This window comes from Lissotriton vulgaris, chromosome 2_2 (genome assembly GCF_964263255.1).
Source record: "Lissotriton vulgaris chromosome 2_2, aLisVul1.2, whole genome shotgun sequence".
Lineage (NCBI taxonomy): Eukaryota > Metazoa > Chordata > Amphibia > Caudata > Salamandridae > Lissotriton > Lissotriton vulgaris.
In genome coordinates this window covers 5,545,047-5,562,429 of record NC_141688.1, presented here as the reverse complement: position 1 = coordinate 5,562,429, position 17,383 = coordinate 5,545,047, and positions in this window count along the sequence as shown.

Genomic DNA, 17,383 nt, shown 5'->3' with positions numbered 1-17,383 from the left:
TTGTACTTTGTAACATCTTCATCAGCAAAAGGAAAGAATGCTCGGCCTGCCAGCGCCTTTTTGTAGCGTGGATCCAGAATAGTAGCACAAATGTAATGCTGGTTTGAGTGGATCATTTTAAGACGTTCATCACCTTGTAGGCTCTCTAATAATTTCTCCGCCAAAACAAAAGGGTCTTGGTTTTTTTCATCTTTTTGAAACACAGAACACACCTCCTTCAGTTGGTGCTCCAGCATGTACAACAATGGGATAGCTTTTCCCAAATTACAGTCCTCCTTGCTGACTGCACGCGTGAAGACCTCAAAAGGTCGAAGCATGCGTGTCAGGCTTTTAACTCTGTCCCATTGCGCCGCACCCATCCTCAGGTTCTCCTTCTGAGCTGTACCCTGTGTTAAGAAATAGTGATCGAGTACCGTATACTGCTCATACAGACGCTCAAGCATGTAGAAGGTTGAGTTCCAACATGTTGCCACCTCCTGGAGGAGTGCTTTCACTGGCATTCGACGTTCATGTAGCAGGCTCCTCAGATGCTTCCGGGCCTTAAAAGAATGGCTGAAATGGTTGCACATTTTTCGGCAGGTGTCCACTACCCTGTACGCTGCACTGTCTTTATCACTCAAGAATTTTTTGACAACCAGGTTTATACAGTGCGCCAAACACGGCACACTGAAATAGTCGCTCAGCTCCATGGCCTTAACTACATTGGCGCCATTATCCGTGGAAACATAACCAATCTGGCGTTTTTTGGGGAACAGCCAGTCAAGGACCTTTGTGTTAAACTCATCCAAAAGGTTTTCTGCTGTGTGACGTTTCTCCAAACCAAACATGGCTAGTGTTGCATGTTTCCGAGCAGCTTTAAAAACTTGGTCCGGGTCAACACCTGCGTTTAGCTTTGCTTTAACCCCTGAAAAAGAGACCCAGTGTGCAGTGATGCACATGTAATCAGCGCCTGCATCACTGGTCCACATGTTGGTTGTCAGATGTATAGTGTGAACAGCACTCTTCTGCAAAGCTGCCCCAATCACCTCCAGAACATCTTCATGTAGTGCTGGAACCGCAACTCGGGCAAAATAGAACCGGCTAGGAACCTTCCATTTAGGGCAGAGCGCTGCCACTAATTCTAGAAAACCAACCCCTTCTACAAAAGAACAAGGGAGAAGGTCCAGAGCTAGCATTTTAGCCAGCTTAGTGTTATACAGACGCGTCAGTGGATGGTTGCGTTCATATTGCGCTTCTGTAAACAACATCTTTTTAATGTTGCCCTGGACCAAGCATTTACGGGATAATGATGATGATGATATCTTTGACCCAGTTACGCTCGCTGATGAACTTTTTCGCATTGGTGTCTCACTCTCTCCCACACTCTTAGTGTGGCTCACATGGGGTGTGCTGCTGACAGGGGTACTGGGTGTAAGTGAAGTGTTTGACACGTCTTCTTCCTCCTCGTCATCATCGGATGAAAAATCAACATTTTCATTACGTGCAATTAGGGCTTCCTTGATCGCCTGTAGGTGCGCAAACCATTGGACAGTGTGCTGTCCCTTAAGAAGACCTCTCTGGCCTCCGGTACCATAGTTGGTACCAAACTTACCACGACTAACTGTAACCTTACAAATGCTACAAATGGCAAAGTTTTCCCTTTTTGGGCAAACACTAAAGAAGTCCCAAGCTGGGGACTTGAATTGTCTGTGGGGGCCGGAGGAGGCGGCGATACTGGTGGCGGTGGTCTTGCTGCTAATGCCAGACGAAGTGGAGGATGTGGATTGCCGAACTTTAGTACGTTGTGCACTTTCACCACCACTAATTGAGGTCGAGGTGGATGGAGGTCCCTTCTTGCGAGGAAGAAATATGGAAGCGGTAGGTGTCAGTGTACTAGTTAACTCCAATGATTGTTGTGTTTCCATTGCCTCCTCGTCGACATCATCATCACGCTCAGCAGCTTCTCGGGCTAAGGTCAAAATGTCTCTTTGCTGCATGCCCGCTGGGGCTGCAGTGACCTTTATGATGACTGGCTCGTCGTCGTGAGGGGCTTCATCAGCAGCAGTATCCACCACTTCTTGTTGAGCCTCATCACACTCCATAACTTTGAGTTTTTCCACGACCTTCCTTTTACGCTTAAGTACCTTTGTCAGATCATGCTGTGCCTCACTCTCAGACGGCCGTGATGGTTCCCAATCTTCATCCAGATCGTCAGAAGGAGGTGGGCTTGAAGAAGATGTAGACACCCCCCTTGATCATTTCCTTGCTAGGGATGTGGAAGACAATGAATGATCATCAGGAGTAGTGGCTTCCTCAAATGATACCTCGGCTTGATTGTCGATTTCCTGATGTGCCCCTACTTCGGGAGGAACAACTATTGTGGGCACTTGTGACCCTCCATGCACCTCTGCTTGCGCATCTCCTTGCGCTGCCTCTCCTTCCACATGTACCTGGGCCTGTACTTGCACATGTGGTTGTTGTTGCGGCTGTGGTTGTTCAACACTTGTCAGATGAGTTACAACAACCTGTGTTGATTCAGGGACATTGCTGCTACTTTTGCGATGAGCCAACATCACTGGTCGATGGTGATTGAAGAAGTACACTGACTGCCTCTGCAGCACTCAAGGGCTTGGACTTAAGTTGGCATGGTGGTGGTGGTGGCGGCACTGGGCCCAATAGAGTGGGGGTGCTGCTCCCAGCTTGGTCCCCAGCAGATCCCGCTGCTGCTGCAGGCGTACTTCTTTTTTTTACTCCCAAAAAACGTGGCGGCGGCACACCAGCCTCCTTGGTAACTTGCTTCTTCTGCTCCTTACTGGCAACTTTCTTGCTAGAGGAGCTACGGGAAACTCTTTTTGGGGCCATCTTCTTCGGAACAGCAGGCCGCAGTTGCACGAGTTGCAGAGTTGTCTGTGGCCAGACGTGACGTTGCGTGACGTTATGCTGCACACACACACACCGCTGCTGGACTTCTTCCTGCACCTAAAAGCAATGGAAGACAGAGGAACATCAGTTCAGGTATACACCCCAAAAAAATCGAAAAAACACAGAAAAATCAGCACAATCCCATGCCCTCCATGATGTTTAAATTCAAGACACCCCACAGAAAGACTAGGCACATGCACCACTCACTATCCCTGGTGAAAAGGCCACAACAACAGGCCAAAAAAATGAAAATCACAGAAAAATCAGCACAATCCCAACCCTCTATGATGTTTACATTCAAGACAACCCACAGAAAGACTAGGCCTATACACCACTCAGTACCCCTGGGCATAAAGGTTGAAAGCTAGGCAAAATGGTTGCAGACCTAACAACACTGCCTGCATTCAAAATGGCCCCCTCCCTCCCAGCACATGGCCTGCCAGTACCAGCACTCAAAATGGCCCCCACCCACATGGCCTGTCCCCATGAACACCCCAAAAAATCGAAAAACACAGAAAAATCCTCACAATCCCAAGCCATCCAGGCCCTCCATGATGTTTAAATTCAAGACACCTCACAGAAAGACTAGTCCCATGCAACACTCACTACCCATGGGCATAAAGGTTGAAAACTAGGCAAAATGGTTGCAGGCCTAACAACACTGACTGCATTCAAAATGGCCACCTGCCTCCCAGCACATGGCCTACCTGTACCAGCACTCAAAATGGCCCCCACCCACATGGCCTGTCCCCATGAACACCCCAAAAAATGAAAAAACACAGAAAAATCAGCACAATCCCAAGCCATCCAGGCCCTCCATGATGTTTAAATTCAAGACACCCCACTGAAAAACTAGGCCCATGCAACACTCACTACCCCTGGTGAAAAGGCCACAACAACAGGCCAAAAAAACGAAAATCACAGAAAAATCAGCACAATCACAAACCATCCAGGCCCTCCATGATGTTTAAATTCAAGACACCCCACAGAAAGACTAGGCCCATGCAACACTCACTACCCCTGGGCATAAAGGTTGAAAACTAGGCAAAATGGTTGCAGGCCTAACAACACTGACTGCATTCAAAATGGCCACTTGCCTCCCAGCACATGGCCTGCCTGCACCAGCACTCAAAATGGCCCCCACCCACATGGCCTGTCCCCATGAACATCCTAAAAAATCGAAAAACACAGAAAAATCAGCACAATCCCAAACCATCCAGGCCCTACATGATGTTTAAATTCAAGACACCCCACAGAAAGACTAGGCCCATGCAACACTCACTACCCCTGGTGAAAAGGCCACAACAACAGGCCAAAAAAACGAAAATCACAGAAAAATCAGCACAATCCCAAGCCATCCAGCCCCTCCATGATGTTTAAATTCAAAACAGCCCACAGAAAGACTCAGTGCACCCACCACTGAGTACCCCTGGGCAAAAGGCCCCAAAACAGCCCAAAAATCGAAAATTCCAAAATTGTAGTTGCAGCAACTGTAATGCCCCAAACAAACTTACTTGTGAAATTTCTAATCCAAAAGTGATCCAAAGAAAGTCAAAAAGGCCTCAAATCCAAATATCCAGCAGCATCCACAAAAAGTAATCCTTCCAGCTCCAGATCCAAATGAAAAGTGACCAGGAGATGGACAAAGCACTGGGAGGAGCCTGCTGGACAGGAACAGGAAGTTGAAGACTGTGGGGCACTTCCTTCCTACCACCCACCCCCCCTCCCCAAAATGGACTCCTCGCAAAAAAAGTGCAGGCAAATGTCAACCTGAAGAGTTATTCAGATAAAAATCATCATTTCCAGAAGGTTTATGCTGCTTGCTGGTGGATTTCTTGTGCAGAATTGCAAATTTTGTATTTTCGCGAGTGCGAGATTGTTGCTGCTCGCCGCATCTACAAGCTCGCAATTGCAAAGTCCCGCGATACGTGATCACGGCGTACTCGCGTTGACAAACTCTCGCTGTGCAAGTTGACAAGCCGCGATTACGTAATCGCGCTCGCCAAATTCCCGCGGGATCCCGCAGCAAGATCCAAAATGGTGCAGCACTCGCAAAATATCAAGAAAAACAACTCGGCAAACGCTGAATGACGGTAAGTAAATGCCGCGCGCCGCAAAATTGTATCACCAAGAAAAAAAAATCCGCTGCCTGCGAATTTGCGGATTTTTGGTAAATTCGCGAGCGTTCGCGGATTGCGAATTTACCGAAAATCCGCGAGCGTAACGGACTTTCCGCCCATGCTTAATCAGGGACACAAGTGACTTTATAAACAAAATTAAGAACTTTACATGGCATGAGGAATTCCTATTATTGGCTTTAGATGTGTCCTCACTATATACCAGTATCTCCCATGAGGATGGAATCAATGTGATCAAATATTACTTATCTACTAGAGACCCGATTTACAAACAACATAGTGAGATGTTAACCTCTATGATAGAATTTTGCTTATATAACAATTACTTCATGTTTAATCATTTGTTATACTGTCAGATACAAGGTGCAGCAATGGGGGCTAGCTTCTTCCTGAGCTACGCTTGCCTTCATATGGGCATGTGGGAGAAGTTAGTCCTCATGAGGGAATTTGCCGAAATTATGACTACCAAGATCAAGGTGTGGTTTAGGTTTATAGATGACCTTTTTATCATATGGCATGGTACTCGAACAGAAGCACTGGAGTTTGTAGCACAAATCAATATTAACAAACTAAACCTGAGATTTACAGCAGAGATCAGTGCATATAATGTAAATTTCCTGGATACTAAGGTATATATACAGAATAACAAACTTGAAACTACCTTATTTAGAACGAAGACGTCTGGAAATTCTGTTCTACATGCCACAAGCTCACACCCACGCCATCTGATAAATAGCATTCCCTATGGCAAGATGCTTAGAATCAAGAGAGTTTGCAGTATGGCATATGAACTAGAAAAGGCTCAACATGAAAGTAAGATAAGATTCTTAGCAAGAGGCTATTCAGAACAGGTGATAAATCAGGCTATGGCTAAAACAGGGACATTAGTTAGGGAGGACCTACTATCCAAAAGCAATAATAAAACTTTGGTCACAGTTGGAGAAGAAAGCTTGTCTAAAGACAACATGACTACTTTTCGCTTATTCATAGGCTACAGAAGACAACATAAAGAACTAAGAAATATAATTCAAGAAAGCTGGCCAATTCTTCTAAGTGACCAGGTAATAGGACCCCTGCTTCCGCAGAGGGTGTCCATTACCTACAGCAGGGCCCCTTCCATGCGAGACAATTTGGTAATATCAAGTCCCGAAATTTTAGCCAATCCTATTTGGTATCAAAACCTAAAAGGCTTTAAGAGATGCATAACATGCAAAGCCTGTACACATGGCATTAATACAACTACATATACAAGTCCTTTTAGAGATAAACCTTATAAAATCACCAAAATGCTGACTTGTAAATCTGAATACGTGGTTTATGTTTTAACGTGCCCATGTGGTAGAATGTATGTTGGAAGCACAAAACTACAAGCTAATTTAAGAATACTGCAACATTTGCGCGTGATAACACATATGGATAATACCTATGCAGTGGCCAGGCATTTTAAGGAGGTCCACGGCGCCAACAATAAAGGTTTATCTTATTATTTGATCGACTCTATACCCCCAAATAGACGGGGAGGAGATAGAGAGAGTAGACTGCGCAAATTAGAAACAAGATATATCCTACTACTAGATTCCAAACAACCGCAGGGTCTTAATAACACGGAAGACTTATACACATGTTTAGAATAGGTAGTATTGGAAATGAAATGACACAGGTAAAAAGACAAGAAAACATCAACTATGAGATTAAACATGTCATTTATATACTAAAGAAAAGCTTTTAATATACAAAAGTATTTTTTATATATTTGGACATATATTTTAGAATGGGATATTTGTATGATATTTTAACTTGTATATAGTATTTATTTATTATATTGATGTTAATTGACATATTGAATCTCATTATGGAACTGTTTACATTAATTTGTGATAAAAGTTGGATCTAAGTGACTGGTAGAGGTATAGAATGTGTGATAAGTATAGAATATATGGAATCCAAAATGATGTTTAAGAAGCCTTTATTGACCGTATATAATATACAGCAACATACAAAATTATGATAAAATAATGTGCTGTATATATACCAAATGTATTTTATTATATTTTTTTACATCACAAAATGAATCTTATGAGTCAGACACTTGCACTTTAGGGGTTATTTTTATTAACTTTTTTTGTATTTAATGTTTTCAATGTATATATATTTTGAACTATCTCAGGAGAAGTAAGAACATACTAAAAATGGTATTTTACCACAATCGCCCCTTCCCTCTGCGAATTTGCACATACAGTCGAGTTTTAAGATTGACAAATGGTATTTTACCTGTATTTGTCTATGCTTATATTTGCACAGTCAGGATATGAAATTTATAGCACACGAGGTGTCAGGAATATATAAAGTTTTTTACTTAGTAATTAATGAATTTCTACTCTCGTTGTACTAGCATATGCTATTTTATGCATTAGGAATTATTTCATATTGCGATGATTTTAAAGTGTCAAGGTATTTTACCGATATTTTTTAGGACATTTTTAAACTCCACTGTACATTTGCACGTTTGCATATTTGCACTAAAATGTAAATTGTGAGAATGAAATGTAAATAATAGCGATACGTTACAACAGAAGTATGTTTTTTATCTCCATTGGGATTGATGCCACGTGAGGGATTCGAAATGTGCACTTTCACTTTAAAAATGCCTTCCATTGGCCATTGCATTGTCGAGTGAACAAGTGGCGGGAGCCGCGAAACGCATCTTTGACTTTGGGCAAAATAAAATAACTTAAGAAGGAAAATTTGGGTCCGTGTCCTGTCTTTCAGCTACATGCGCGATTGAGGCGTGTGCGCTAAATTCTGCACTATTTTGCAATATAGTGACTGGTGTTCCGACCGGTCATCCACGGACCCCTCCTCCAACTCGGGCAAGGCAACAAACGGAACCTCCTCCAGGGTAACCGAAGAGGATTAAACGCTATTCCAAGACGGGAAAACGTCCGAGCCCCCCCGCAGCAAGGAAGGTGAAAACAATGTACCGGCAGTGATGCGAGGCGAACGACCGAGTGGACGAGCCAGCCCACGGAGTAGAATGACCTCGGCGATCCAACTATCAGGTACTGGAAACACAGACACTGAAATTGTGGGGAGGAGGAGTAACCAAGTTTGAGCGGGGAAAACAATCGGCGAGAAGAGTAACAATCCGTGTTTTCCTGCAACACAACTATTAACCAAATTACAAATTGCCCAAAATGTCGAACGACACTGTCCAGGAAAGGGAGGCAGCTGCCACTGGCATGTTCAATGATAGCCCGGAAGTAAGTCGGAATGTAAGACTTAATGACACGGCAATAAATGCAAACCCGGATTCCATACAATTTAAAATGAAACAGTTGGAAAAAAAGATGAGGATGGAAATGAGTAAATGGTGGGAATCAAGATCACTCCAAAGTTATATTGAAGTAGGAAGAATCCCCCGTGGTCTGAGAATCCTTACTGCCCCCACATATGAAGAGCCAAACTTGGAACTCATGCGCGAGTGGGCGGAATGTAATTTAGACTCTTCTAGGCGACTTACATTGTTATTGATTAAATATGCCGATATAGATCGAGCTATGTTACTAAGGGAGATAGATGCCCTAAATGAAGAACTTGGAAAAATGGGGCAAGAAGAGGAGATCAAAAAATTACGCAAGGAGATGGAAATACGAATAAAAAAAGAAGAAGAAAAGATTAAAGAAAGAAAAACGCAAAAGTTTCAACGAGATAAAATGGACTATGAGGTAGGGCAGATATTTACTTTTGCCAAAAGATATGATGCGGCAAGACCATCACAATAAAGACAAGGGTCTGCAGCCAAGAAAACTAATGTTCGCCAAAGGAAGGTGGGGGAAGGAATAGCCACCAGTAGTTCAGGTGAACAAATATCATCCAACAGCGAGGAAGAATCTGAATTAAGAAACCCCCCAGGGGAAACTAATGGAATAAAACCATCGCCGGGGGAAGAGAAGAACATTTTAGCAGCACAAAGATTGGCATCACTAAGATCCAGAAATCCGCCGCAGACAAACGCAAATGTGCAAACAACAAGCGCAAACAAAGGCGCAAAGCAGCAAACCGGAAATCAAAATGTGCAAAAAAAGAAAAAAACATATTGGAGAAACAAATGAGTGATACAAATAAAACTGTGGTAAACTTGTCTAAAATAACATTGACAAGGGATGAAGAGACAACATTGAGTCTGGGACTATCATACTGCCCTCCTCAAAACTTTGACTATCCAAGAGTCCGGACGGACATATACAAAGGAATAAGAAAACTCAAGTTGAAAAAAATCTTTGCAATAAAAAATAAATGAATTGAAGACAATGCACAGGGGGGACCTACAACTTGAATCCACACCTCCAGGATCAAACACTGAAATGGAGCTATATGAGATGTGGAACCAGGAACAAATTGAGTCGAACACACAGATTATGGAACATGGCACCAAGGGAGCAGGACTGACAAAATTTAAACAAAAATCAACCTTTTGTCCTATTATGACTCACGATGCCATTGATACCTACCATGAAATCATCACCACCAAAATCAAAAAATGAAATAAAAAAATTGGATTGACCACACAAAAGTATCGAAACCAAGATCACAAATATTTCCAACTAATGAAAAAATTTAAAAATCACAGAGATGTCATCATAAGGAATAGTGACAAGGGAGGAACTATTGTACTTTGGGTACAGGAGGAATATAAAAATGAAGCCATGAGTCAACTAAATGACAGAGAATGCTACAAGTGATCGGACACAAAATCATTAAAAGAAATGTATCAAGTATATTACAAAAAACTCTAGAGATGGCGAAGTAAGAAATTAATTAGTGAGGATGAACAGAAATATTTAACCAACAAAAATCCAGTTGTGCCTACGATGTACTTCATCCCAAAAATCCACACGGATGAAAAAAAGCCACCAGGGCGTCCGATCATAAGCGCAATCAACAGCATCTTAGAAAAAACTTCTGTTCACGTTGATTACTTTTTACAGGATTATGTAAGTCTTTACCCTCGTATAACAGGGATAAGCATGGGCGAATTTTGCAAATCTGGCGTTCGCGAATTTTGCGAATTTGCAAACTCGCAATCTGCAAAATCCGCGAATTCTCGCGAATTTGCGATTTTTTTTTTGTGTTCGCAAGGGTTTCTGCCAGTTCGCGAGGGTTTGGTACTAGTTCGCAATCGTGAACTTACTTGTCGGCTCGCAACGGTTGCGACTATGTTGTTTCTACGTCTAGTACATCATCACAGGTTCCCAGCACCCTCTGTTTCTCCACTGCCACCCTCTGTTTCACCCATGCCACCCTCTGCTACATCAATGCCACCCTCTGGTTCATCATCACTGTAGATTATAGGGGGAAAAGCAAGCACACCTGCCCTGCTTCAACTGACATGAATTAATTTGGCGTTAGTTTATTAATGTGTCACTGTTTTAAAATTCCAGGTCTGGCACCTGCTTCCTTATCAGTAATTTGCTTTCTGTTGCAGTGCAATTTTTTTTTCCAGGACCTTTGTGGCCTACTTGCAGCTATTCTATGAGCCTGCTGTGAGGGTCAGAGCAGGGTCATACAATTGTTGCAACTAGCAACTGAACTCTGGAGGGGCCCCAGTCAGGAAGCACTACAGGGAATGGTTACTAATGATGAGTTTGAACTCTTGCACCTGCCGAGTGCTTTCAGTTTTGCAAAACTCGTTTTTCTGCAATTTCGCGGGATTCACGGGGAGCGAACACGCGCGAGATCGGATTCAGAAGCCCCGAATTCGTGCGAATATGCGATTTGTTTTTTTGCGGCGTGTTAGTTCGCAAGGTTTTGTGCGTTTTTCGCGAGCCGCTTGTAGCGCAAGGCGCGAAGTTACCCTCGCGGTCGTTCAAGGGCGCGGCCATCTTATTGGCATGACGTATTTCCGTTTCCGGGCGCAAAGTGTAATCTCGTAAAGTGTGCGGCTTGCCAGTACAATTTCGCGAGGAAAATCTCGCGCGAACTTACCCTCGCGGTCGTGAACGGGCGCGGCCATCTTGTTTCTCATTCATTGCTTGGTTCTGGGCATGCTTCTTGTATCCTCTCTAAATCTCTGCCATCCTTTGCTTGTTTGAAGTTTTTTTTGATCTATTTTACTTATTATCTATCCCACTATTTTTCTAGCCCTATATTTTTGTGTTTACTGCTACTTTTGGTTAATTTTCAATTACTTTTTTAAACTCTTTTCTTTTCTTCTCTTCCCTATTCTATTTTCTTTATTCCTTTCCGCCCAGAACATGGTGAAGGGAGCCGGGAAGCATCCCGAGAAGGGTAAGGGTCCCGCACCCCGTGCCCGGCTCCCGTGCGGGCATTTGAGGGGGGAGCAGGTCATACCCAGGGAGATCTTTAGCCCGGAGGAGGTGGCCGCACTCATTTTTTATGTTCAGCGCCACCTCCCAAGGATCATAATGGCAGGCGGCAGGATCGGTGTCGGGTACGGGATCCGGAAGCGCCGGAAGCGGTGGGATAAGGTGCGCCGGGCCATGTACCACCACTCTCGGGTCCGGCGCACCTACTACCAGGCCGCCCACCGCTGGACGGATGTCCTGACCCGTGAACGAGATCTGCTCGACCTGCTTGGCCTCGAGATCCCCGGGCTTGGTGAGTAGTAGTAGCTATTTCTTTACTACTCTGTTTTCTCCTGCTGTGTTATTATATTTATAAATTTTTGTTTTTTACCAAGAGCAATAATGCTGCTCATTACATTGTAGGTAAATTATATTTCAAAATCTTCTGTGCATTTCAGGTGCACTGCTCTCCTTCTCAGTAGTGTTGCTACTATGCTTATTTGTTTTCGATTTTGTGTTCATTTCATTGGCCTGTGAAATTATGTATGAGTGTAGTTTAAATAACTGCGTAATGCTAGACACTAAGGTTCAGATTTTTAATTACCGGCACAACCCTGCAAAGTAGCAGGGATGCGTCAGTAATTGTGCGCCACGCCACCATCACCCATGGTGCGCCGTATTTACAATGCGGCTCACCATGGGCCCAAAACGTCACCAAAGCGTTACGCATCTGTGCCGTAAAGGCGGCGCATTGCTGGAGTTGCGTCGCAACAACGACGCAGCTCCATCAATGCTCTGCGGTGCCCTATCTCCCCAATGCTGCATCAAGCTGTACGTCTGCTTCAAGCAGGCGCAGGGTTTGAGTCACGTATCATTGTCCTTAAAGTGACTGATTGAAATCTTGTAGATTTCTCTAAGCCACTTTTAGGATGCGTTCCTGCGCAGGAACGCCCTCCCTTGCGCCGGAACGCCCCCTGATGGCGCAGGGCTTTACAACGTGATGCATCTCCCATATGCGTCACGTTGTTAATACACGCCGCACCATTGCGCCTCTTTTGTGCTGCCGCTGCGTCACAAAAGTCACGCAACAATGGAGCAAAAGAGCTGCAAGGGGCTTCTAAATCAGCTCCTACAGACTCAAATCCAGTCCTTCCTTTGTACACATGGCGATAAGAAGAAATAGTGGTGGTGGATTGATAGTTTGAGTATTTTAATGACTGGTTAATGTAGTAGGAAACTTTAGTGTTGTCGCTGATCTGCAATCACGATGGACTTTGGCTGTCACTTCGCGTGCTGCAGACTGCTGCCTGCCAATCCTAGGCAAACCTTTTTAGTACTTTGTTTAGTGAGTTACATAAGAAGTTTCCAATTCGACGGTCCGCAAATCAAGCAATACTTATAACGTAGTAGACCACATGAGATTGGTCAATAATATATCCCGTGGAATAGTTGTCTATTTGCTATTTTGCCAAAATATTTTGTTAGTTCTTTTGAAATGTTTGATTTGGTTGACAAATATCATCCATGTTTTCTGTTTTTCTTTCTTTCATGTTGTACATCAGCTTCCCCCAGGGGCAAGAGGAGGACACAGGAGGAGGAGGAGGAGGAGGGTGCTGTCGAGGATGCAGGCCAGGATCGGGCAGGCGAGGGCTCCTTTGCTGGCCCCAGTAAGTTTTAATTTTAATATAGAGTACTTATTTTTTCCCAGTGTTCCTCATTTTTTCTAAATCGTCTTTGATCTTCTTGTAGACTGGATCTAAATTCTTATCCTGCCTCGACTATGACTTCGTGTGGTATTACTAGATTATTCTTATTAGACTGTCTGTGTAGCTAACTAAGATTGCACATTTGGCAATTCCATTGGACTCCCATTCTAGTCAGCAATAGCTCTATGCACTGAGTGCAGTCCTCTGGGATTGTCCATAATGTCTTTTCAAGTCTTCTAAATGTTTATGCTTTGACAATTGCCAACAATAAAAAGGTGAATGACCACCAAGAAAGAATAAGATACTACTTTACTTTTGGTTTGGATAGGAGGACAAGCCATTCTACTACTGTTGCAGGGACAAATCTGCACAAACAGAACTATGGACACTAAATAATGCATTGCTTAGCTTATCAATTATAATATGTGCTGTTAGACTTTCCACATACCTCAGTGATAACAGACTTTGTAGCTGTACCCCCAATCTCCTTACTGACTAGATAGTGTGGCAGAGTCATTACCTCCCAAAGTCACTGATGATTGATCCCCAATGATGTCAGAGGCACGGACTCATGCTTGCAAAAATTGCAAAACCTTTAGCTCATCCACTCTAGTCTGGAGGACCAAAAACCACAGAGTCTATTTAAGTTTAAAAGCTTTATTAAAAGTAAACACATTTATTAAAATCAAGTTTGTCATAAAAGTAAACGTTTAACCGAAAATGGAAAAGTGCTTAGTGCTGACGAATAAGTGGAAACATTTCTTGAGGTCGAGCTGAGCTCTCACCTGGTTTGAACTTGATCCTACTCGTGTTCTTCGAAGTCAAGCTGCTGTCTGTTAGGAGAAAAAGTTGTGCGTGTTAAAAATAAAAAGCAAGCATTCATCAGTTGTGCCAAAAAGTGCAGCAAGACAAAAGCCTTCACTGGAAAAAGGGAAATTTTTACTTTAGAGTACACAGTCACAAATTATTAAAGTGTATGCTGTTTTTTTCACATTTCTTTCTTCCTCCTAGACCAAATATTATATAGTAGTGAGTGGTGCATTCTAACATTATTAAATGTACTTTGTAGGTGGAACATCTGGAGGCGGGGCCAGCGCGGAGGTGGTGGTGGCATTGGATGAGGACAACTCTGGGGAGGAGGCGGTGGAAGTGCCGGACAATTCTGTGGGGGATGACACGGTGGTGGCGGGCAGAGGTAAGCTATATATTCCTTACTTATTGAGATTGAAGACTGCAGAGTGTGCTGTCTGCACGGGTGTATTATAAATAAACCAGGTAGTAGCCTCCTCTAAATGTACTTCGACTAAGCTGTGAAGTTTTTGGCGAGAAGAATCCCAATCAGATCTGAGATGAACTTGATGGATGGGATGAACGAAAAGCGAAAGAAGGGTGTAAGTAAGTGTGGAAGGACGAGAAATGTAATGATGACTGGCAAAGAAGAATTATATGTGTTTGCTTGGTCCCCGAGGTGGCTGGGAAGGAAAGAATATGGTATGGTGCATGGCTGGATGAATGATGAAGCAAGGATGGATGGAAGGAGAACAGCCTTGGTGGGTGAAACAGAAACTGTATGTGTGCATATACTTTGAATGGATGGATGCCTGGATCATTCATGTTACTATCTGACTCTTAGATAGCATATGTGTATCTAGAGAGAGTAGTTGGTCACTGGATGAACTAAGTGTTACTTTGAAGAGCATGTAACACCGCACCCGCACGTCCGTTCCAGTGTAGGAAAGGCAAGGAAAAGAAGTTGTAATTTTGTCCAAATACTACCATGAATAGTAGCAGTAGTTTGTATTGCAACTGCAAGCACAGCATATATCCGGTTATTACGGTGGACACTCCCTACCTCTCTTAATAACTTTAGTTTAGTAGTAGTACGTCATTCATGTGTGGGTGTATCTCTGTTCACTCAATAATAAGCAAAGCACCTAAAGTCATCCCATATGTCATCAAATACATCCCATGTGAAGTGATAGATAATCAGATTATTTAGCTTCTTCATTATCCTTTTCTAATACTCATTTGCACTGTAGGGTGAAAGCTAAATTAATAAAGCAGTAGCCCTTTTACCAGAGTATTCTCAGTGTCACCCGTAATAGAAAAGTAAGACCTTCACCACCTGCATGTACTGGACCGGTACAGTAACGCAAGTCTGTCTCACTCACCATGGTGTGCGCGTCTGATTTTCTCGGGTGCAAGTTCACTGGGCTGGCATTACGCCGGCTTGCATAAGATAACGTACCAATTTTCCTAAACAAGAGAGAAGAAGAAGAATAAGACTGGTGTACTGTCATAGTCGACTGTAATGGAAGTCCATAGTGCTCGTAGAATTTGTTCCTTAAACTCCCACTAATGTTAGAGCAAGGATGAAGAAGTCGGAGGTTACATAGATACTGTCCTCAATAGTTATGTACTGTGCTTTCAATTTGCTACTTGTACTGTGACACAACTTTCTGCTCAATCATTTTGTGTTAATCTTAAGGAGCATTGGTTACAGACTATGTCTTTCTTTCTTCATGTAGTTGCTCCTTCCAAATCCAAGAGACCTTCAAGGAGGAGGGAGCTGGCTCGAATGGCCCGGCAACGGAGGCTGGATGCCACTGTCGCTGAAAATCGGCGGCTGGTGGCCCTGGAGGAGGAGGAGACGCAGTCTGGTACTACAACAACATCCACTGGGACAGCTGCATCCTCCTCCGTGCGGGCTGCCAGCCAACGCAGTGCTCCAGCGGTACGGAGCCGGGCTACCAAAGCCAAACGCAAACGCCGAGCAGCAAAGAGAGCAGCTGCCCCCCACAGGATTTGCAAGGCACGCCGGTGCCGCTTATCCCTCAGACTGTCCTACCTGGAGCAGGAGGTCCTACACTATAAGAACTTGGTGGAGGGTCTCCGCTTCGAACATTCCACCCTCCGCAAGGAGCATGATGTCCTGGCTGCTAAAGTGAACAGCACCCTGCCGTAGTATCCCTTGCCCCTTTTTTAGAGACTTTTGGGGGGTGGGAATTGGGAGTTGGGTTTTTTGGGGACTTTTGAAGGACAATCGTTGGGGTTAGGGAGGGTCTTGCTGGAGATTATTTTGTTAGGGCTTTAAAAATATACTTTTTGAAACTTTATCTGACCATACCTGTTTTTTACTGCTTTTGAGTCTGGTGGGTGGGGGTTTAACAGTAAGTTTGTTTTCCCGAATAGTCCTAGGACTTTAGTAGTACTACTGTCAATCTCTCGTCTCTCCTAATACTCCATTATACTACCTCCAACCAAACGCTTATCTTACCTGTAATTTCTGTTTGAAAGTAGGGCTAGGCCCAGGGCTGGCTCCACGGGAAATGGCAATTAAGGTTGCAATCCTGGGCGGCTGAAATTTCCTCCTCATTGCGGTGGTACTAGTGGTATGACACAGTGGCAGTTGCATGGCTATGGAAAAAAAGAAAATGAAACCTGGTTTGTCCTTACTGTAGCATTACAATGATACGATAGAGAATATAGCAGGTGACAGTACACTAGACTACAACAGTGACACAATGTAGCCTAACAAATGGTAAAGTATTGATAGTATAACTTGTACTTGTGTAGGATTTCTTTGACATTGGCTACTACTACAAGAAATAGTACTGAAGCTGAGTAAGTCTAGAATATATCCTCAGATTCCTTCACCAGCCTGTTGCTATGACCTTATCCTCCCCAGCAAGTGTGGGGAATTATTGATGTCATTTAGTCGCACATCAAGCAAAACCACACAACCCGGGGGAAGAGGGTTAGGGTTTGTAAAATGGATGGGAATGGGGGTTTCTTTTTGGGTAGGTTTTGTTGAGAGAAAAAAAAAAGCACAGCATGGACAAACAATAATTGAACATAAAGAAATTTTTGGGTACAAAGCTAACCATAAATCTTTTACGTGACATAAAGGAAGTGCATGCACTACTGAATGCATTGTTACAGAAAAGTAAGTAGTACTTTCGACAACCATGAATGACAGAATGCGACAGTACAGGGCTACATTAAATAAGGTTTAAAAAATACCCGAAGTAAAACCTATAGAATGACTGTAGGGATCAATTTAGAAGCAGAGAGAGATCCAAGAAATGCAGTTACACACACTCATTGAAGAAAAGAATGGATACTGTATCTGTATTGTTGTAGTTGTCCTGTTGAATTTGGTAAGTAAGTTGCATGCAGCAAACAATTCCTCTTATTAGCGGCACTCCTCCATTCCAGCTGACGCTTCGTCCATCAATGTTGGTGACCAGAAGACACCCTGTCCACTGCCTGCCTGGTGGATGTTGAATTGCGGCTCGCTAATGTGAAGCCTGACTCCATCCTTTTTTCCCCA